This window comes from Saccopteryx leptura, chromosome 11 (assembly GCF_036850995.1).
Source record: "Saccopteryx leptura isolate mSacLep1 chromosome 11, mSacLep1_pri_phased_curated, whole genome shotgun sequence".
Lineage (NCBI taxonomy): Eukaryota > Metazoa > Chordata > Mammalia > Chiroptera > Emballonuridae > Saccopteryx > Saccopteryx leptura.
Window position 1 is genome coordinate 65,418,248 of NC_089513.1, and position 23,255 is coordinate 65,441,502.

The following is a 23,255-nucleotide window of genomic DNA, read 5'->3' on the forward strand; positions in this document are numbered from 1 at the left end:
GTACCAACTAGTAAGATTAAATGTATGAGGAATATCCCCCAAAAATAAAATGTCAATCAGGTGTCAAGAAAATGAGAATCAGATGCCAAAGAAGTGCTTTATTAATAATAGTAATAATGATAATAATAATAATACAGTATCTACCTTTACTGAAGCATTTGTTGTGTTACACTTTGATAAACACTTTAATGTATTGTCTCACCTTATCACAAAAAAACCTTGTGAGCTATGTATGATTAATCCCAATTTTGCAGATGAGAAAATTGAGGTTTGTTCCAAAGCAAATGGCAGCTTCAGGATGAATGAGTGCTCAAAGTGTCCTTCAGATTTGCCAGTATGAAGGTCATTGTGAAAGCAATTCCGTGAAGTGAAAAGAGAGAGGCTAAATTTCACAGATAGACATTAAACATCCTTTAAAGAAGGTGAACGGTCGATAGAAGGACAAACTGGTCAACAGGGTGAGGGGATGAATTGGTGTTGGTTGTTGGTTTGGGGTCTGGGTTTCCACTGGGTTGGGATGGGTTGAGTGAAGCTCTGATTAGAGCACCTCATAAACTCATGTACTCTCCTCTTCCTTCTCTCTAAGTCTTATATTTGGTCCTCTTTGCTGGCTCAAAGCTCTGCAATTGCCTGGCCTGTGCTGGTGCAATGGCTAAAGCATCAACCTGGAATACTGAGTTAGCCAGTTCAAAACCCTGGTTTGCCCGATCGAGGCACATATGACAAGCAATCAATGAACAACTAAAGTAAAGCAACTATGAGTTGATACTTCTCACTCCCCACCCCTTTCTCTGTAAAACCAATAAATAGAATCTTTAAAAAAAAAAAAAAAAAAAACCACTCTGCCATCCACCTTCCACAGATATCCACACTTAGGACTTCAAGTCTCACTTTGCATGACAGAGAATCAAGGTTCTAAACCTTTGGCTACATCCCAAGCAAGCCCTTCCCAGTGCCTAGAAGGATATGTCCAACCTAGAAAAGCCACCATCACCTCAAAGTCAAAATGCGCACACTTGAAGCCATTATCTAAACTGAGAGATCTGCCCCTTCTCCCTCTTTATTATTTCTACCACTGTTCTTAAAGAATACTTACTAAGCAGGCCCTGGCTGGTTGGCTCAGCGGTAGAGCATTGGCCTGACGTGCGGGGGACCCGGGTTCGATTCCCGGCCAGGGCACACAGGAGAAATGCCCATTTGCTTCTCCACCCCCCCCCTCCTTCCTCTCTGTCTCTCTCTTCCCCTCCCGCAGCCAAGGCTCCATTGGAGCAAAGATGGCCCGGGCGCTGGGGATGGCTCCTTGGCCTCTGCCCCAGGCGCTAGAGTGGCTCTGGTCGCGGCAGAGCAACACCCCAGAGGGGCAGAGCATCGCCCCCTGGTGGGCAGAACGTCGCCCCTGGTGGGCGTGCTGGGTGGATCCTGGGCGGGCGCATGCGGGAGTCTGTCTGACTGTCTCTCCCCGTTTCCAGCTTCAGAAAAATACAAAAAAAAAAAAAAAAAAAAAAAAAAAGAATACTTACTAAGCAAATCATTTCAGAATCTTGTCCAAAAAATAAATACCTGTACCCAATGTGGTTAATGGAGCTAAATAATTCTTTCCTTACCGAACTTCATTCTTTCCTTCTTTATCATCAATGGTAACAAAAGAACAATACCTATATGAAAGGTTAATAAAATATCCCCAAATAGTCACTGGAAACCCATATGCCCTATATACATTTAACATCATTCCCAAGAAAACTGACTCTATATGCTGAATTTTACATGGTATCAGAAACAGAATCTTTTTTTTTTTTTTTGTATTTTTCTGAAGTTGGAAATGGGGAGGCAGTCAGACAGACTCCCGCATACGCCCGACTGGGATCCACCTGGCATGTCCACCAAGGGGCGATGCTTTGCCCATCTGGGGCATCGCACTGTTGCAACCAGAGCCATTCCAGCACCTGAGGCAGAGGCCATAGAGCCATCCTCAGCACCCAGGCCAACTTTACTCCAATAGAGCCTTGGCTGCAGGGGTGGGGAAGAGAGAGACAGAGAGGAAGGAGAGGGGGAGGGATGGAGAAGCAGATGGGCGCCTCTCCTGTGTGCCCTGGCCGGGATTTGAACCCGGGACTCCAGCACGCCAGGCCGACGCTCTACCACTAAGCCATCTGGCCAGGGCCAGAATCTTCTTTTTTTTGTTGTTGATTCACGATCAAGAATAAATTCCATTTATACAACTAAAATAAAATCAAATATTCATCTTAATATATCCATCACAGTCTGAATGTTACAATTTACAACAGAATATATTATCAGAAGTTTCTGCTTGTGGTGAATATTAAGTTCTTCTTATGAAATTTATTAAAGTACCTAAAGGATGTTTAAGTGGTAAAAGCACCTCCAAACTAAATCTTAGGAAAGGCATACAATTCAGACCCTTTAAAATGCATATACAAATCACCCATGACAAAACCAACAAGAAACACTGAGATGAAATTAGCTTAACGAAATAGGTCTAATAACAACGTGCTTGGGTGTTAGCATATTTGAGTACTGGAGTATGAAGCAGAAGGAAATCAGTGATATTGACCCTGTCTTTATTTAAAATGTTAATATTTTGTTCATCATGGACCTCTGTCATAATTTTGATTTTTTAATATTCTTTTACTTGGTTATTGAGGGGTCTGTTTGCAGTGCCTCCCTAAATTTGGTGACTATCCTTTAGTCCTGGCCCGGTGAGGTGATGGCCTGATTTGGTGGGTGGAGCGGGAGCAGAGTACTAACATATTTACTCTCTATTTTTCACTTAGGACACAAAAACAATCTAGTTATCCAGCTCCTGCATAAAATCCATCACTCATTTAAAACCCATTCTCTCCTAATTGTTAGCCTTGCCATTTATGTAGCACAAGTTCTCACTTTGAGGAGATTATGAAAAAAAAAAGAAACATCACCTGTGAAAACAAGCACGACAAGAACATGTGGGCAGAACAATAAAAAAAAATGTACAAAGATATATCTCTCGAAAGAACATTTTCTAAAGAACAAAAGCAAAGCTTTCTCTGAGGAGCCTGAAGAAAAGCAGCTCTAGTTCTCCCGCTCCCCTTCCTTGCTTCCTGCACAGACCACGCACCGCACTTCACACACACGGGGTCCTGAGCTGTTCTGCTGAGTCTAAACCCGGACTCTCGGAGACGCAGCCTTCACGGGACGGAGTGCGCAGCACCCACAATCCCAGTCGGGTGGTATGAATGTTGAGTGCAAAAGGAAGTGAGAGCTAATTCTGAAATCAGGTTTGAAGTAAAATTCTTTTTATTTAAAAAAAAAATCAAAAAGGAAAATATCATTTTTCACAGAGAGTAATTGTCAAATGATATAAGTGAATGGCAATGCAACAATGAATCTGACTGGATCGTCTGATGTTCTTCTTAGGATTAAGCTTTCTATGCTGTGAATTAATAATTTTTTATATTTTCTGTTTCACTAAGAAGAAAAAAAGCACAGCTAGACTGGGTTGTTGTGTTGTTGTGTTTTTTTTTTCATTCTAAATGTTACTATATTGGATTTCACTGCTTTTTTCCACAAATAGAGATTTTAAGTTTTTATGTTTACTCTTAATACATTAATTTTGGAAGAAGAGATGCCACTATAAATATCCAAACCTGACAGCTACAAAATTGTATGGAAAAGACCAGAAAACAGAGGACACAAAAAGATTAATTTAGAACTATAAACAACTGTTTAAGATGTGAAGGAGAGCCTGACCAGGTGGAGGCGCAGTGAACAGAGCATCGAACTAGGACGCCGAGGACCCAGCTTCGAAACCCCGAGGTCACCAGCTTGAGCGTAGGATCACAGACATGACCCCATGGTCACTGGCTTGAGCCCAAAGGTCACTGGCTTGAGCAAGGGGTCACTTGAGGGCAAACAGAGGTAAACAGAGGGAGGATAGAGAAGGAGACTTGACTCAGGGTGGTGAATACACCGTGCAATATACAGATGATGTGTTATAAAATTATACACCTGACACCCAGATAATTTTCTTAACCACTGTCACCTACAAATTCCATGAAAGTGTTTTTTAAAAACTTACATTCAACCTGACCAGGCGGTGGCACAGAGGACAGAGAGTTGGAGTGGGATGCAGAGGACCCAGGTTCAAAACCCTGAGGTCACCAGCTTGAGCGTGGGATCATATACACGACCCCATGGTTGCTGGCTTGAACCCAAGGTTGCTGGCTTGAGCAAGGGGTCACTCGCTCTGCTGCAGCCCCCCTCCCCCCATCAAGGCACATGTAAGAAAGCAATCAATAAACAACTGAGGTGCCACAATGAAGAACTGATGCTTCTCATCTCTCTCTCCCTTCCTGCCTGTCTGTCCCTATCTGTCCCTCTGTCTCAAAAAAATAAATAAGTAAATCGCAGTCACAGGCCTAAGAACATGTTCTGGAAACGTCTGCCTCTACATCTGAAATCACAGAGCAGTAACTTTCAGAAGGAAACTGGAGAAGGAGCCAAATGATGAACAGATTTCTGTGGTGAGAAGCAGTTTCCAAGTATGTTACTGATTAAGTTACTGATTTCAAAGGAGGACACAATTGGTGCTTCAGGTTCGTAAAACAGAATGGACTAAGTATGTGTACACGCACCAGACTTGCCCAAAAGATGCCTGAAAGCTAGGAGCAGAAGGTCCTTGAATTTCATTGTTTTGTCATTCAATGTCAGAAGACACATCAGTTTGAGTTGGGACAGATTGCAAATACACGTATGGACGAAGTCTCCCTTCAATTTTTTGTCCCTAGTAACAGAACTGTTGATAAGAAGGGGGTGAAACTATAACTGAAGACAAGTAGACATGAAAAGAGCCATTATACAGTTGTTCTAGCTTGTTGTGTTGATGGAACCAAGCTGCCTCCTACGCTGATTTTCAAACTCAAAACAATGCCAAAAGAAGACATTCCTCGAGGAATGATTGTCCACATTCATGACAAGGGTTGGATGGATCAGGATGGGATGAAGATCTGGTCCGGAGAAGGAGACCAGGTGGGTTCTTATGCAAATTTGCCTTATTGGTGCTTGATCAGTTCAGGGCACACATAACAAAAACACAAAGAAAATTACTACAGAGCAAAAAACAAAACTTGCCGTCATACCTGGAGGTTTGACATCTCAGCTCCAACTATTTGATGTCAGCATTAACAAACCCTTTAAAGCTGTCATGAGAGATGAATGGAACCAATGGATGAAGTCTTCTGGGGACAATTTGACACTGGCAAGAAGAGTGAAGAAACCAACTATAGGAGAAGTTTGTAGCTTTGGCTGAAAAGATCCTGGGATAATATCAAGATTGAGATGGTTGTCAAGTCATTTAAGAAGTGTAGCATTTCAAATGCCATAGATGGAACTCGGGATGAGGTAATATATGAAGACTGTGATTTGCCATCAGACACAGATTATTACAGGCTCATGGATGAGAGGTTGTTTTTTTTATTTTTTTTTTATTTATTCACTTTAGAAAGGAGAGAGACAGAGAGAGAGGGAGAGGAAAGAGACAGAGAGAGAAGAGGAGGGAGAAGCAGGAAGCATCAACTCCCATATGTGCCTTTACCAGGCAAGCCCAGGGTTTCAAACCGGTGACCTCAGCATTTCCAGGTCGACGCTTTATCCACTGCGCCACCACAGGTCAGGCCTCATGGATAAGAGTTTTGACAGTGATGAGGAGTTGTATGAATTTTATGATGAATAAAACTTGAGTTTAATAACTTATGTAATATATTTTGTTCCTCAAATTTCAGGCCCCAAAATTAAGGTGCGTCTTATACATGGGGAGTACAATAGTTCCGAGATGGTCTAATCAAGGCAATAAATATGTATAGTTTTTCCTTAGCATTATCATTTAAATTCGTTCTAAGTCTAATTCAGGTAGACTGATCTGAGCTTTATCACCAGTCTCCTCATCTGGCAGCTGAGTAAATAAAATTTTTCTCTAAGAAAACCTGTTGCCTCAGGCTTTGGCTTCTTTGTGTACCACGGGCATCAGACTCATCAGAAAGTTGAGTTCAGTACTATGATCAGACTTTGTTTGGTAACATCATCAGAAAGTTGAAATCTCAGGGTAGCATAAGAAGTAATTATGATTCTCAGCCATAATTACTGTTTGGTTCAGTTTTTCATCTCCTCTTCCATTTGGAGGAATAGATCAAGATCTTTTATTTATAAAATTATTATTATTTTAAAAATAATAAAATGTTGTTCCTGGCTGGTTTGCTCAGTGATAGAACGTAGGTCTGGCACATGTAAGTCCTAGGTCCGATTCCTGGTCAGGGCACACAGGAGAAGCATCCATCTGCTTCTCCATCCCTCCCCCTCTCGCTTCTCTCTCTCTCAATCTCTCTCTCTCCTCCCCTCCTGCCACCATGGCTCAATTAGAGCAAGTTGGCCCCAGGCACTGAGGATGGCACCATGGCCTCCGCCTCAGAGGCTAAAAATGACTCCCGTTGCAACAGAGTAAGGGCCCCAGATGGGCAGAGCATCACCCCCTAGTGGGCTTACTAGGTGGATCTCCATTGGGGCTCATGCAGGGGGGCTCTGCCTCCCCTCCTCTCACTAAAAATAATAATAATAATAAAATGTCAACATAGTGATTCTCTGGAATGCCTCTTGACCTGAGCATTACACATACCAGTTTAGAGTCTGAAGCCAGTCATGTCCTGAAATATACATATTAGAAGTCACTTCATTCATAATTTCAGTCTCTTAAGTGCCCTCTTCTTTTTTTGGCCATAGCTACAGAACAATTATAGTATTTGCTTATTATTTTTCCATAAATCAGATCACTTCTTCACTAAAAATACATTTATTTCTTGTCTCCAGACCTAGTGGTGCCCATTCTGACCAGCTCCAGGCTCAAGTCCTACATGAATCACTCTGCTCTGCTGGGCATAGGGTATTCCTGAACACCAAAAACACATCTTTTGGGAAGCAGCTTCTATAGAGAAGGACTTCAAGGACAGGGCTTTTGACCATGAGCACCTGAAAAAGTGTATCTCTGAGTCCACAAGGGAAGGCAAGTTCTTCTAGTTGCATCCTTAAAATTTGCTGCACAATCAGCAGAGAAGCAGTGGCTGCTGGATTTGCCTTGGAGCTGAGAACTGCACCAAACCATCCTCACTGACCCCAATCCCAGAGGTGATTATTAAAGGTCTTGGCCACCATACAAAAAAAAAAAAAAAAATTCTATCCCTGCCATAAATAAAAAGCCAGTATCACTGGTCATAAATTAGAAGCAATTCTAAAACTAAGTATCAGTGAGAAAATAATCCAGTAACATTAAGAAGAAACATTTAAACTAAACATTAATAGGTATCTCAAATGAATAATGAACTTGGTTTATGCAAAGAGAGAGTTCAATTTCCAGCCTTTTACTATTTTTAGCCAGAGAAACACAGACAGACAGACAGGAAGGGAGAGAGGTATCAACTGACAGTTGTGGCACCTTAGTTGTTCATCAGCAACAATCATTTTTTAAATATCCAGAGTGACCATCTTTATCAGTTAAATGAAGTATCTAGTTCAGTTGCATTTTACATAATTCTTATTTATGTCTGAGTAAAAACTGACCAGGTTGCTATTTGTTTGTCTCATCTGTTTTGTTTCTCTCCTCTCTTACTTTATTTGGATTATTCAAGTACTTTTTATCACTTTCATTTCTCTTCTATCACCAAGTTAATTATACATGATTATTTTACTGATTACTATAGAGATTACAACATACACTCTTAACTCATTAGAGTCTAACATAAATTAGTACACAGAGTATCCAACTTAATGGTGTTTTGACTTGCAATTTTTCGACTTTACAATGGTGCCAAAGTGGTATCAGTCAGTAGAACCCAGACATCAAATTTTAATTTTTTATCTTTTCTCAAGCTAGTGATGTGGCACGATCCTTTCTCATCTGCTGGGCAGTGGCAGTGAGCACAACTCTAAAAAGCCACATGTCAGGAGGGTAAACGATCAATGCTGTACAGTGAACTATGTTCTCAGCATTTTTTGGATACTGTGTTCTGTGTTTCCAGCTCCCGTCATGTCTGCAAAATGCTCGTCTGTGTTTCCTGCTTCTGGTGAGAACAAGAGGAAGAAGGATGCAATTACTCTTTAAATGAAACTCAAGATAACTGTCCAACTGTAAGCAATGTAAGTGTTCTTAGCACGTTTAAGGTAAGCCAGGCTAAGCTATGGTGTTCAGTATGTTAGGTGTATTAAAAGCATGGCCAACTTACAGTATTTTCAACTTACAATGGATTCATCAGGACAAACCCATCATAAGTGAGAAAGCATCTGTACTTCAACCACTTCTCTTAACAATGTCAGTGCCTTCACTCCACTCCCACTTTTTATGCTATTATCATGTATCTTAATTCTATATAATATTATACCCCACAAGATATTGTTGTTATTGTTCTATGGTAAATAATCATATAGAATTATACACATATTACTGTTCTTGTTGCTCTTCAATTCCTTCAATTCCATGCTTCCATCTGAGACCATTTTTCCTTCAGCCTAAAAAATTCTCTTTAGTATTTTCTTTCTTTTTTTTTTCTTCTTTTTTTTGTGACAGAGACAGAGAGAGGAACAGATAGGGACAGAGAGATAGGAAGGAAGAGATAAGAAGCATCAATTCTTTGTTGCAGCACCTTGGTTGTTCATTGACTGCCTTCTCATATGTGCCTTGATAAATGAAAATAAATGTATTTTTAAAAGACTCAAATGGAAATGCCACACATGGAAAATACAATAAATGAAATAAATTTGATAGCAGATCATTTATCAAATTCTCTACTTTCTTGACAGCTCTTTCAAAATCCATATCTAATTATTCCAATATCTGGGTCACCTGTTGCTGTTTTCATCATTAGTTTTACTCATTATTTCTTTTAATCATTTGGCACTATTTCTTGGCATGCCTGTTGATTTTTCATTGAATGCCAGATATTGTGAATCAAGAGCTAATGAGAGTATCTGAGGTTCTGGCTTATTTTTGTTTTGTTTTGTTTTTGTTTTTTTGTTTGTTTGGTTGGTTTTCTTGACAGGCAGTTAGAGTAGGAACAGATCACTGTAATCCACTCTGACTTAAACTTGGTCAAAGCTGAGTTTCAGATGTTTGTGAAAGCTATCCTATTTCAAGTTTACTCCTATTCCTAGGGCAGAGGTCACACCCAAAACAGAAATCTAAGGTGCTTACCAGGGTTCTTTCTCCTTCGCAAATTCTGATCTCCAATTTTTCTTTCCCTAGATCCCTAACACTGCCAGCTTTGCCACCAAGCCCTTAAAAAATCTCTCTCTTCACTTCTTAGCCTCTGAGATGTTAACATTTCAGCAAAGACCTTGAAAAGAACCGCAGTACAGAGGGTGCAGATGGCCAGGCTCCTCTTTCTATTCTTTCCCTTCTCCCCAAGGTCCTGACCCTTTAAATCCTCACCGCCCTACAGCTTTCACTCCAAATTTGGTCACCACAGCACCAGAAGACGGTCAACAGCTCCGTTAATGGTTCCAGCTTCTTGAAAAAAACTTAATTTGGTTTCTTTGCATATCTACCCCAGACTCCTTATAAACCAGCAAATACTTCAAGGGGGAAAGCATACCAAAATGTTGGTTTGATCAGTATGCTTCCCTTCTCTTCAGTACCCTGATCCCTTGAGTACCTGTCTAGTTTTTCTACAAACTATAGAAATGATCCCTGAAAGTATAGTCTTCGTCTAGTTTTTCTAGATCAGGGGTCGGGAACCTTTTTGGCTGAGAGAGCCATAAACACCACATATTTTAAAATGTAATTCTGTGAGAGCCATACAATGACCCGTGTATGTTATGTATTATCCAATAAAAATTTGGTGTTGTTCCGGAGGACAGCTGTTATTGGCTCCAGCCACCCGCAACCGTGAACATTAGTGGTAGGAAATGAATGAATTGTAATACATGAGAATGTTTTATATTTTTAACGTTATTATTTTTTTATTTAATTTAATAATTTTTTTTTTGTAGCAGAGACAGAGAGAGTCAGAGAGAGGAACAGATAGAGACAGACAGACAGGAAGGGAGAGAGATGAGAAACATCAATTCTTTGTTGCAGTTCCTTAGTTGTTCATTGATTGATTTCTCATATGTGCCTTGACTGGGGGGCTACAGCAGACCAAGTGACCCCTTGCTCTGGCCAGAGACTTTAGGCTCAAGCTGGTGAGCCTTACTCAAACCCGATGAGCCTGTGCTCAAGCTGGCGACCTCGGGGTCTCGAACCTGGGTCCTCCGCGTCCCAGTCCGATGCTTTATCCACTGTGCCACCGCCTGGTCAGGCGTTATTATTTTTTTTATTACAGATTTGTCTGTGAGCCAGATGCAGCCATCAAAAGAGCCACATCTGGATTGCGAGCCATAGGTTCCCAACCCCTGTTCTAGATCATATTGTGGGAATGTTGTTCTATGAGCTATTCTGTTTTTACCAAAAACAGAAATCCTTCTGTGGTAAATTAAATTATTGCTTTCATCTTCGGAACTCTGTCCTATCGAGATATCATCTCTCTTCTGTTAGAAACTGTGCTGAAAGCCTTTTAAAAGGCACTTATATAGTTTTAAAAGAATCCAGATAAGCAGCATCCAATTATTCCAAATATCCATCAGAAGTCTGGCCCCCAACATACACTTTCTTTCTGCTCCCATGGCAACTCTGAATATTTCCCGGGCTTTGACTGACTTGGATTTTCCAGCACCCACTGCTAGGTTCATCTCTACACATGACAGGCCACATCTGGTAGAGCCCATTTTGGCTTATGGGGAAGTCTTTCTTCTTGGCCTCCCAGTTCCATATTCCTAGTCTCTATGCCACAAAATCAGACCCTAACATAAAATTCAACTTCACCTACCTCCACAAATCTGCCTGTACTCTTTACCCAACTCAAGCACCATCCAGTGTTTGCATTCTAAGCTTTGAGACCCATCTCCCCTTTCTCAAGTCTCATCTGTGAACTCTGACAGTAAACAGGCATTCACCTTTAGAGAAGAAAGCCCGGTAATCCAGCTGTTTTGTGCTATTCTACAGTATCGATAGTAACGCTATAGGCTAAGAATGCCTGAGGTCTATACTACATGTGGCAATCCTCCACAGAAATTTCCTGGACCTGAGCCAATGTTGTGGCTACACCAGACCTTGTGGTTCTTTTTGCAAGATCTACCTAAGCAAAAAACCTTGTTCTTCAAGAAACTTTGAAGAACAAGATTTATTACTCAAAGTTCCTGTATGGTCCATGAAATGCTTGAGGGCCACAAAGCAAAGCCTCAGGCAGGGAGAGAGAGGGAGGGAACACAGACCTGGGGTCTACCTTTACTAGGGAACAGGCTAAGGTGTTAAGATTCTGTGGGTTCACTCTTTATTGGCAAACTTAAAACATAAGAGTGGGAATTAGGGAGTGCAAAGGGAGAAGTAGGGTCACTCAAGTGGTCAGTTATCTAGGTCAGTGGTCCCCAACTCCCAGGCCGCGGACCGGTACCGGTCCAGAGAGAAAGAATAAATAACTTACATTATTTCCGTTTTATTTATATTTAAGTCTGAACAATGTTTTATTTTTTTTAAATGACCAGATTCCCTCTGTTACATCCGTCTAAGACTTACTCTTGACGCTTGTCTCGGTCACGTGATACATTTATCCGTCCCACCCTAAAGGCTGGTCCATGAAAATATTTTCTGACATTAAACCGGTCCGTGGCCCAAAAAAGGTTGGGGACCACTGATCTAGGTGACGCAGGGGTGACCTGGTTCCTTACCTAGTTTGATTGCGAATAGCTCTGTCTTACAGCTGGCATATGTTTATTTGGGATGGATGTCTTTGAAATGGATACCTGAGCAATCAAAACTTAAATACCAGGGTTTTAACTTAAATGAACTTACACTACAAGTTCATTCCCAAAGCAAACCACCTCTCAGCAGCAAAATATCTAAGCCCCCTAGAAGAGATACGGCAGAATGCATTCAGTTACGTGTATAACAATTTGCTGCTTTATAGATTTTCCACATTAAAATTTTAATTCAAAAATGGCTTTACTACACAGCTCTTTCAGGTTTTAGGGTTAGTTTCCTGTCCTCTGCCACCAAGAAAAAGAAACACTCAAACAACTAGGATATAACAAAAACACAAACTAATTTAAAATATATATTAACTATAAACTGAAAAAGTCACTAAGTCTTCCCCTCCAAAAAAAAAAAAAAAAAAAATCATGATATATCCCAAAGCCAGGTAAAAAATAACCTTGTATTTTCCCCTATTATATAAAAATAAATGTATTTATACTTTTGTCTTAACAAAAAGAGCATTTTTGAGCACGGAAAATATATAATTTCATACTTTATACAATATAATTCATAGTTATTCTTATTAAATAACACTGACTCTAGCGCCAGTATCATTTAACATGCAAAAATATTTTAACCTATATATCACATATCTACTGTGCTAAGATTTTCCAAATTTTTCCCCTTTGATATCTAACAGGAGGATTATATACCATTTAATAATAAATACAGAGTGAGTTAACCCTTCTTCTTCTTTTTTTTTTTTTTCCAGGGCTGGACTTTTCCCATGTATCCCACCTGGGCTCTTCTCATAAAGTTGGCCAGAAGCTAAGGCTGATGGGGTGAGCAGAAAGGGCACATACCGGGCAACCCCTTGAGCACTATGGCATCCTCTGCTATGGCAGAAATACACACACAGAGATAATCTAAAGGACTAATTTCATCCCTAAAGCCCAAAGGCTCAAGTTAGCTTTTGGTCCTCAATGCCACATAGCTGTCTGGGGACAAAGGCCCTCCTTTGTCAGAGGAACTGCTAAGAGTTGCTAGAACATGCTGTTAACCTTCCTAGGGTGCTGGTGGTTGGCTGCCTCAGCTGTCAGATCTACAGGCCCCTTTATCACACTGGCTACATTGGGAAGGCTGCACTATAACCCAGGATCCCTGCAGGTAGGTCATAGGGAAACGAGACTCTTGAAGCAAAGATGACTCTCAAGCAAGAGTCCTCCCAAGCTTGCTACAGCATAAAGGAAGTAGAATAATATAAGCTCGCCGAGGGTCTTCTTTGCATAGGTTCCTAGAACTGACCTTTCTCCAACTGCTTTCAGGACCTCTCTCTCCCATTCTCTATGGTAACGCTGGGGCCTCTCACTAATGTGAAATTAAGCAGACATAGTCACCATTTTACTTGTCTATCTAATACACGAAGGTCCTCCTCTATGTGCACAGAAATCCCTCAGCTGGTGGGAGAGCCCTCTCTTGTCAGAAAGGTGAATTCATTTAAAGATACAGTACTGTATAGCATGGAAAAAAAAACTATCACAGATGAGGGTTTTGTTTGTGATTAACTTAGCTCTTCAATCAAAGGTGCCTTTAAAACAACAGATTCAGGAGACAACCAGTATTTTAGAAGGTGCTACGGGTTGAGGTTTAGGTAAAAGGAGAGAAAACTCATTGCTCCAAAGACCACGGGCTAAATTTAACAAGAAAGAAAATGTGACAATGGACTACCATAGAACCTACGTTACTTCCTCGCATAACAGCACCTGTGGACAGCCAGATGCTTGAAAAGATTTAATGAAAGGCCAGAAATTTCTCTGGATTCTGAACTCTCTAGAAAATGTCTTTCTAGTCAACAAAGTTACGCTCAGCTGTTGTCACCATTTTTGTCACTTTGAACACATCTTTCAGTTTCTTGATCTATGAAATGACAGTTTTTGAGAGCAACATCCCCAAGGCCTTGACAACCTCTACATTCCACAGACAGTAGACACAGCGGCCGGCTGACACCCTTGGTACTTGAGGTCATTGCCTCCGTGGTGAATGAATCCACGACCTTCTGCCGAAGAGGAGACGTGTGTTCCAGAAGATTTCCAAAGGAAAACAAAAACTACCCATTGATAAGGTCAAGCTGTAGAGAGAAATCTGGAAGGTGGAAGCCACTAGACTACTTTATAGGCTGGATAACTGAAAGCTGAGTGGCTAGCCAAACACCAAAAGACCATCTGAGAGTCGTTCAGAGTCTCCTAATAGCCGTATCATTAAATTAACACCATCTCCAAAGACACGGCAAGGGAGAAGGTCTTTACAGATTAGACACCACCTGTCGGGGAAGGCAGATATAGCCCCAATCCTACAGTGCTTAGAGAGCAGAGGAGACAGACATCCCAAGGGAAGATTAGTTGAGGGGTGGGGCACAGACGACAGAATTTTTTTATGGATTTTCTGGTTCCTAGTCATCCATGGCACAGGACAAAGGGAAGGAACTGAAACTGAGTATGAACCCAACTCCCTTCCATCAAGCTGAGAAAGCTTCTGACAAGAAAAATGTCTCAGAACTGAGGGCTAAAGAGATCAAGACTTTCCAAGGGACTTCTTAATAACTCCTCCCTCTGTCTACTGCCTCTCTTACCCAAGTCTAGGATCCCAGGAAACGTGTGCATGTATTTGGGATATTAGGGGAGCAGAATATTTCCTCTTTATACGCCTCTAAGCACGGCCTCTCCTTCCCCACGGACTCCACAGCACAGAGCCCCATGTTCCACTGCTCCTGATCATTGTTTCCCTTGCTGATGAACCCACTGTGCCACACATGCTAGTGCACACACCTGACTGCAAAGCTGGCTTCACACATCACTGACAGGGGAGTTACATGGAACCCAGGGAGTCAGCAATCTGGTGTTCTGAAGGCGAGATGCCTCACTAGTATCTCTTATGGCCTGGATGGAACCACACAGCCGCACAAGAGAAAACAGGTGAAGCTTTCTTCTTCCAAGCTAGTGAGTTGAGATTCGCAAAGCACACCAAGGAAGGGAAGCGGCTGTGCTGCTATAAGAAAAGTCAGTCTATGTGCACCACTTAGCAAAGGGCCAAATCCTTCTGACAGGTATTTAAACAACTGGTCTGACATCATCAGCAAAACATGCACCACTCACTTGTCATGTAGAACTGTCATTAGAGCAGTTCCCAAATGGACTGGGTCAGCGGGAACTATTGTCTAGTTCTGGTTGATGACACTTTTAACAAATGTGTGGATTTTTATTTTAATTTTGAAAATACAGCTATTCTTATTGCTTATAAACATAAACATAAGAGTAACAGCAAGATCACATAAGTGCTAAAATTAAGAGACCACTTTTAAATAAATTATTTGAAACAGTTTAACAATAGAAAAACAATTACAACTTTTTCAGAGAACTCTAGCCCTTTGCTACCTCTAGTTCTTTCTTTTTATCTTATTTTTCAATTACTTTTAACATTCAGTGTTATTTTATATTAGTCTCAGGTGTATAGCATAGTGATCAGAGAGATCCCCCCAATATTTCAAGTACCCACCTGACACCATACACAGTTATTACAATATTACGGACCGGATTCCCTAGGCTGTACTTTACATCCCCGTGACTATTGTTTCACTGCCAATTCGCACTTCCTAATCCAAGCCCCAGTCCCTTCCCCTCCGGCACCCAGCAGTTTGTTCTCTGTAGCTACGGCTCTGTTTCTGTTCTGTTTATTTTGAGTTTTAGATTCCACATATAAGTCAGTAATATGTATTTGTCTTTCTCTGTCCGACTTACTTGATGACCTCTAGGTCCACCCATTCTGTCACAAATGAGAGTATTTTATTCTTTTTATGGCCAGGTAGTGTGTGTGTGTGTGTGTGTGTGTGTGTGTGTGTGTGTGTGTGTGTATTTACCAGATCTTCTTTATCCACTCATCTACTGATGGACATTTGGGTTGCTTCCACATCTTGGCTATTATAAATAATGCTGCCAAGAACAAAGGGCTGCATATATCTTTTCAAACTAGTGTTTTCGATTGCTTCAGCTATATACCCAGAAATAAATTGTTCTTTAGTTAGGTAGCTGTATAATTTTTAAAGGAACCACCATACAGTTTTCCATAGTGGCTGCACCAATTTGCAGTCCCACCAACAGTGCACGAGGCTTCTCTTTTCTCTACATCCTCATCAACACTGCTTGTTTATTGATTTATTGATGATAACCATTATCACAGGTTTGATGTGATATCTCATTGTGGTTTTAGTTTGCATTTCCCTAATGATTGGTGACATTGAGCATCTTGTCCTACCTGTGTCTGTTGGTCATCCGTATGTCCTCTTTGCCTAAGTGTCTATTCAGGTCCTCTTCCCATTTTATAATGCAGTGTTTGTTTAGGGAGGTTTTGAGTTATATGAGTTCTTTATAAATTTTAGATATTAACCCCTTAATGGATGTATTATTGGCAAGTATCTTCTCCCATTCAGTAGGTTGTGGTTTTTTTTAAATATTGATGTTCAACTTATTTTTTTTAATTATTTTTTAATTTATTTATTCATTTTAGAGGATTGAGAGAGAGAGAGAGAGAGAGAGAGAGAAGGGGGGAGGAGCAGGAAGCATCAACTCCCATATGTGCCTTGACCGGGCCAGCCCAAGGTTTTGAACTGCCGACCTCAGCGTCCCAGGTCAGTGCTTGACCCACTGCGCCACCACAGGTCAGGCCAGTAGGTTGATTTTCATTATTGATGGTTTGCTTTGCTATGTTAAAAACTTTTAAGTTGGAAGTCCCATTTGTTTCTTTTTTTCTTTTGGTTCCCTTGCCCAATGAGATGCATCAGAAGAAAATATTGCTAAGAGAAATGTCAGAGTTTAATGCCTATGCTTTCTTCTAGGACTTTAATGGTTTCAAGTTTTACATTTAAGTCTCTAATCCATATTGACTTTATTCTTGTATATGGTGTAGAAAGGTGGTCTAGTTTCTTTAATGATGTATCTGTCCAATCTTCTTAATACCATTTATTGAATAGTCCTTACCCCATTGTTATGTTCTTGCCTCCTTAGTAATATATTATATTGCCCATATAGAAGTCGGTTTAATTCTGAGCTCTCTTTTCTTATCTCATTGATCTATGTGTCTTTTTCTATTCCAGTACCATGCTATTTTGATCCCTGTAGCTTTTGTAGTATAGTTTGATATCAAGTAGTCTGATAACTTCCAACATTATACTCCTTTCTCAAGGTTGCTGTGGCTATTTTGGGTCTTTTTTGGTTCCATATAATGTTTGGATTATTTATTCTAGTTCTGTGAAAAATGACATTAGTTTTTTAATAGGAATTGCATTAAATCTATAGCTTGCTTTCAATATTATAAACATTTTAATAAGGTTATACCTTCTTATTCATGAGCATAGTATATGCTTCGATTTATTTGTAGCTTCAGTTTTTTTCTTTAATGTCTTATAATTTTCCAAGTACAGGTCCTTTATCTCTTACATTAAATTTATTCCTAGGTATTTGCCTCACTTTTTTATGCAATTATAAATAAATTTATGTTCTTAATTTCTCTGATATTTCATTATTGGTGTATAAAAATGCAACCAATTTGTCGGCCAAATAAGTTCGTAAATATGATATATATGTTTGCTCGCTTATACTTTGCATTGAGTGTGGGAGACAGGCTGTAAGCCTGCAAAGTCATTATGGCCTAAGGCTTAGTTTTAAGACTAAGCCTTTCCCGCCCTTTTAATACTAAGTTCTTTTCAAAACTAAGCTTTTTCCCACACCCTTGACTGTTGCATGATGTGGGGTGGTGCACTCTTATGAGGAACCCCATTTATGCCCCAAATAAGTGACTCTGTATCAGAGACTTCCTTATTTGTATATTGGCTTAAAGGTTTTGACTTCTTTTTTTTTTTTTTTTTGTATTTTTCTAAAGCTGGAAATGGGGAGAGACAGTCAGACAGACTCCCGCATGTGCCCGACCAGGATCCACCCGGCACACCCACCAGGGGGCGACGCTCTTCCCACCAGGGGGCGATGCTCTGCCCCTCTGGGGCGTTGCTCTGCCGCCACCAGAGCCACTCTAGCACCTGGGGCAGAGGCCACAGAGCCATCCCCAGCGCCTGGGCCACCTTTGCTCCAATGGAGCCTTGGCTGCGGGAGGGGAAGAGAGAGACAGAGAGGAAGGGGGGGGTGGAGAAGCAAATGGGCGCTTCTCCTATGTGCCCTGGCTGGGAATCGAACCCGGGTCCCCCGCACACCAGGCCGACGCTCTACCGCTGAGCCAACCGGCCAGAGCCAAAGGTTTTGACTTCTAGACTATAAAATGGGACAGACCAGGGGCTTTCTTTCTCTGGGTTCCTGAAATTAACATTGCAGAGGAGAGGCAGCCAAGATGGCAGAGTGCTGAAGGAGAAGCCAGTCTGTGCAGTTTGTGCAGAGAGAAGGAGATGGGGAACAGAGGTGAATAAAGCTGGTGAGGTAGAAACCTTTGATTCTAGGAAACTCGGATAAGTCAGTGGCTTTGGGAGCTCTGAATGGAATGGGAAGTGTTTTCCCACTGTGTGTATTTCCTGCCTGCTGAGTGCAAGCTAGGATTAAAGCTAATGGCCTACCAGTTCTTGACTCCATTGTTTTGTTACCATCTGTCCGAATCTAATGTGAACCTGCACAGGCCAGGCGGCTGTGATGGTGGCCGTGGCTACTGGTTTTACAGACACCAAATCCAGATGAATTTTGAAGAGTTTTATTAAAGGAGGAGATTTATTAAATATGTCAGCCGCATATAGCTTACATGGGGCAATCTGGAAGGCCCAAATCATGTTTATACAAAATATTTTAAAGGCTGTTTATATACCCTCGATCACACATGGGCGGGGGAGAGCGTGAATCAAGAAGAAACAGAAAATCTAAACAGAATGATAAAAACCAACAAAAATATAGCAGTAATGAAGAAAACTCCCAACAAACAAACATTCTGGACTGGATAGCTTCACAGGTGAATTTTACCAAACTTTCAAGAAGAATTAACATCTCCTTGTCTCAAATATTTTTTTTAAAATTCAAGAGGAGGGAAGACTCCCAAGCTCATTTTACATTGGCGGCATTATCTTAACTCCAAAACCAGATAAAGACATTATAAACATAAAAAAATATAGGCCAATATCTAGAAGTCAATTGTGATTAACATAGATGCAAAAGTCTTCAACAAAACAGTAGCAAACCAAGTGTAGCAATACCTTAAAAAGATCATACACCATGACCAAATTGGACTTGTTCCTGGGAAGCAAGGTTGATGCAATATCTGAAAATTAATTAATGTAATACACCACACAAATAAGATGGATAAAAGCCACATGATTTTCAACAGATACAGAAAAAACATTTGATAAAATCCAGCACCCATTTATGATTGAACACTCTGAGCAAAGTGAGAATAAATGGGACATACCTCAACATAATAAAGGCCATATATGACAAACCCACAGCCAACATCATACTCAATGGGAAAAAACTAAAAGTGTTTTCCATAAGATCAGAAACAAGACAGGCATATCCACTCTCACTGCTCTTATTTAACATGGGATCGAAGTCCCATCCACAGCACTCAGGCAAGAAGACATAGAAGAAGGCTTTCATATTGGAAAGGAAGAAGTTAAACTTATTATTTGCAGATGACATGGTACTGTATATAGAGAATCCTAAAGATTCCACCAAAAACTACTAGCCTGATAAATGAATTTAGTAAAGTAGCAGGATATAAAAGTAATATTCATAAATCAAGTAAAGCCAGTAGCTACGGCCACAATCACAGCTGCCTGGCCCATGCAAGTTCACATTTGATTCAGACAGACGGTAATGAAACAATGGAGCCAAGAACTGGTGGACTATCATCTTTATCCTAACTTGCACCCGGCGGGCAAGAAATATACACAGTGGGAAAACACTTCCCTTTCTATTCAGGGCTCCCAAAGCCACTGGCTCATCCGAGTTTCCTAGAATCAAAGGTTTCTACCTCACCAGCCTTATTCACCTCTGTTCCCCATCTCCTTCTCTCTGCACAAACTGCACAGACTGACTTCTCCTTCAGCACTCTGCCATATTGGCTGCCTCTCCTCTGCAATGTTAATTTCAGGAACCCAGAGAAAGAAAGCCCCTGGTCTGTCCCATTTTATAGTGTAGAAGTCAAAACCTTTAAGCCAATATACAAATAAGGAAGTCTCTGATACAGAGTCACTTATCTGAGGCATAAATGGGATTCCTCATAAGAGTGCACCACCCCACATCATGCAACAGTCAAGGGTGTGGGGGAAAGCTTAGTTTTGAAAAGAACTTAGTATTAAAAGGGCGAGAAAGGCTTAGTCTTAGTACCTAAAAACCCACCTCCACCTACCAGTTGCTCATTTGGCTCAGCCACTAAAAGAGCCTCAGGTGTTACACAAGTTACAGGAGGCAGATTCTGAGGGTATCACTAAGTAAAGGGAAGTGATATTCACCAAGTTAATACCGATTCAAATTTGGTGTCAGCGTGGGTCTGAGAACACTAAGCAAAAGTCTCAGGGTTTTTACCAAGGCCAGCTGCCAGTTTCCTAGGTCCTGCAGACTTCTGTGGTGAGGTGAGCCCTCGGGGAGTTGTCAGGATGGAGCCAGTATGGTTCATCAAGCTAAAGAAGATTAATATTTATCTGTGTGGCAGGAAGGCTCAGCACAGGAACGGTGGCACCACTGGGCACATAGAAAGACAGCCCTCATCCTAAAGCTACACAACTCAGCCTGTCCCTGCACATTTCCAGCACTCCTGGATCCTGCCTGGGACTCCCCAAGAGTTTCTTTTTTTTTTTTTAAATACTGCAACGCCAGCCCAGCTGGCCACTGCCAACAGAGGCTACCACTGTGGGTGAGCTGGGCTCAGGGAGCCACCAAGCTGGAGCAGTTTCTCAGTCCAGTGCCATAATGAGGGGAGCTCCCCACACAAGGACAGCGACACTGTTTGGGCCTGGGAGGGAAACGGCACTTGCCACACAACTCAGTCTGCTCCTGTGTGTCTCTGGTAAGCCCTGAGCTTGCCCAGAATTCCTCATTTTTATTTTTTTAAGAAAGACTGAAATGCAGGCCCAGGCTGGTTGCCACCGGCAGAGTTTACAGCTGTGTGTGAGTTGGGTAAAGCAGGGTCTCTGAGAGACATCAGGATGAGGCTATGTAGCTTCCTAGGCTAAAGCCTTGTGGGGGAGTGCTGGACCCAGGAAAAATGGCATGTGGTTAGCATCTGAGGGACTCAGCTCAAGGATATTGGCAACTGTCCCTAGTCTAGACCTTTCCACGAAGCCACACAATTCAGTCTCTCTATATATGACTCGGGCATCTTCTGAGCCACCATCCCTCTGCTGGAGCCCAGGGTGTGTGCCTGTGAGAAAGATTTGATGCCCTGTCCCTTTAATATGGTACCTGGATTTCCAGCAGCCTTACATTTCACCTGGGCAAACAGAATCTCCACCTGATTTTCACAGCCAGATGTTATGTGGGCTCCTCTTCCTGGCACTGGTGCTCTGGGCTAGGGAGCCGGGTGTGGGGTTGAGACCCCTTCATAGCTTCAGGGGAACATCTGTAGCTGAGAGATCCCTCCCATTTCTTAACTGCCACATGTGGGTTTGTGACCTGCCCCTTCCGGTCTTCAGCCCCCCTACCATTCTTAGTGTGGCATCTTCATATCCTTAGTTATAGAACTTCTGTTTAGCTAGTCTCCAGATGGTTATTATCCAGGTTGTTTGTTCTATATTTAGTTGTAATTTTTATGAGGTCAGGGGAAAAGATGAGTGCAGCTTCCACCTTCTCCACTATCTTGGTCTCGACTACTGCATCTAATTCTTAAAACACACCATTTAGTCAGGTCAAAATAGTCTCTGTCATTAAAGTGTCCTTTCTGATCTCCTCTTGGCAACTGAGAAATCCCAAGCCGTTAGGAAATACGCCAAAACCATCATAAAGCATACCAAGCTATTTCCCCTGAAGCCCCACTGATTTCCAAACTCATTACCAAAGTGACTTGAAGATATTGCTTCTTTGCTGACAATTTGAAAACAGACTTTGTAGTGAATCTCTTCCGGAGCTATGACTAAAGCATGAGCAGCTAAGACCAGTGAAAATATATTTTTCGGTCACATCTAATTCACAGTAAAATAATAATGATTTCTCCTGCTTCCCTCCCTTCTAAAACATAAAAACTGCAACAACAACAACAACAACAAAACAAACAAAAAAAGATTTTCCTTAACCCAAGCACTGAAATATCATCTCCCTCAAAGCAGGAGAAGGGCAGGCCACCCCCACACATGGTTGGTTAGCAAACAAGGCCCTAGGGACTCTCATGAGGAAAAAGCAGAAACAGGCAGAAACTGTCACTCTCTACCAAGTCCTTACACATTAGAAAAGGAGGGGGAAAAAAAGCCAACAAAGAAAACAGCTGTGAACAGTTAAAAAACAGTACATCAACAGGTGCAAAATGTTCTTGTTCAAATGAAATGCACACCCGAGTGCCAAGGAGACTAACTTTGTGTTGCCACTGCAAGGAAGGCTGCGGGAGGGACGTGTCCTTTAAACAGCTGTGTACCACAGAGAAATCAAGTTCACCACTGAGATAAAAACCACCGAAACTTGCACTTTTTTGCCACAGGAGAAAACCCTTCAAGGGTACGCCCAAATGATACCTGCGGCCCGTGTCTGCCCCCTATCACCATGTGACCGCGGCGGGGGACTGCGCCGCCTGCTGGCTGCCTACTGGGCAGAAATCTGACTCTGGCCGCAGAAGAGGTGCCATCCTAACCCGGACAGGTTGGCTGCGCATCACGTGGTTATGGACACAGGGCTCTGCACGAGTAAGAATTCAAAAAGCTGTGCAAACTGAGCTTTCTTCCAAAGACTAGAGACAACAGAATATGGATAAAATAACAGACCCCTACTGATTGCCCCAACATGCTATGAAGCATGTGGCCCTCTGTAGCCCTTGTTCATCGGAAGTCCTTACGTATGTACATCAAGCCCCAAAGGTGAATGCAAAGCAAACCAATACCTCCTATTAACAAAGTAAAAAGATCGAAGGTGAAGAAGAAAAATGGAAAAAACCCACACACACAAATAGAACCTTGTGTTATTTTCACATTCTTTTGTTACCATCTTTTTCAATTCTAGTCTTAAACACTCAAAAAAACATTTTGTAAGACATATAATGCAACTAAGGCTTAGAAAGAGTTTTTCCCTGTAGTTTTATAACTATTTAAAATATCTTACTCATAGAACTGTAAGAAAAAATTATGCAGTATTATCTTTAACCTTGAACTCATTTTTTAACGGTGCTTTCCTATAGTTCCTTTCAGTCTATAGCTATGACTATAAATTTTTATTTTCCAGGTTAGCCATGGGCAGCCTGGATGACTCAGGTT

At 41.5% G+C, this 23,255-nt stretch overlaps 1 protein-coding gene and 1 pseudogene across 5 annotated transcripts in view; both read right to left on the bottom strand.

Moving 5' to 3' along the window:
• The window catches only part of LDLRAD4 (low density lipoprotein receptor class A domain containing 4), a 567,361-nt gene that overhangs the window by 415,354 nt on the left and 128,752 nt on the right, over positions 1 to 23,255 (bottom strand). The window lies entirely within an intron of this gene.
• Positions 9,607 to 9,740, bottom strand: LOC136383602 (small nucleolar RNA U3; annotated as a pseudogene).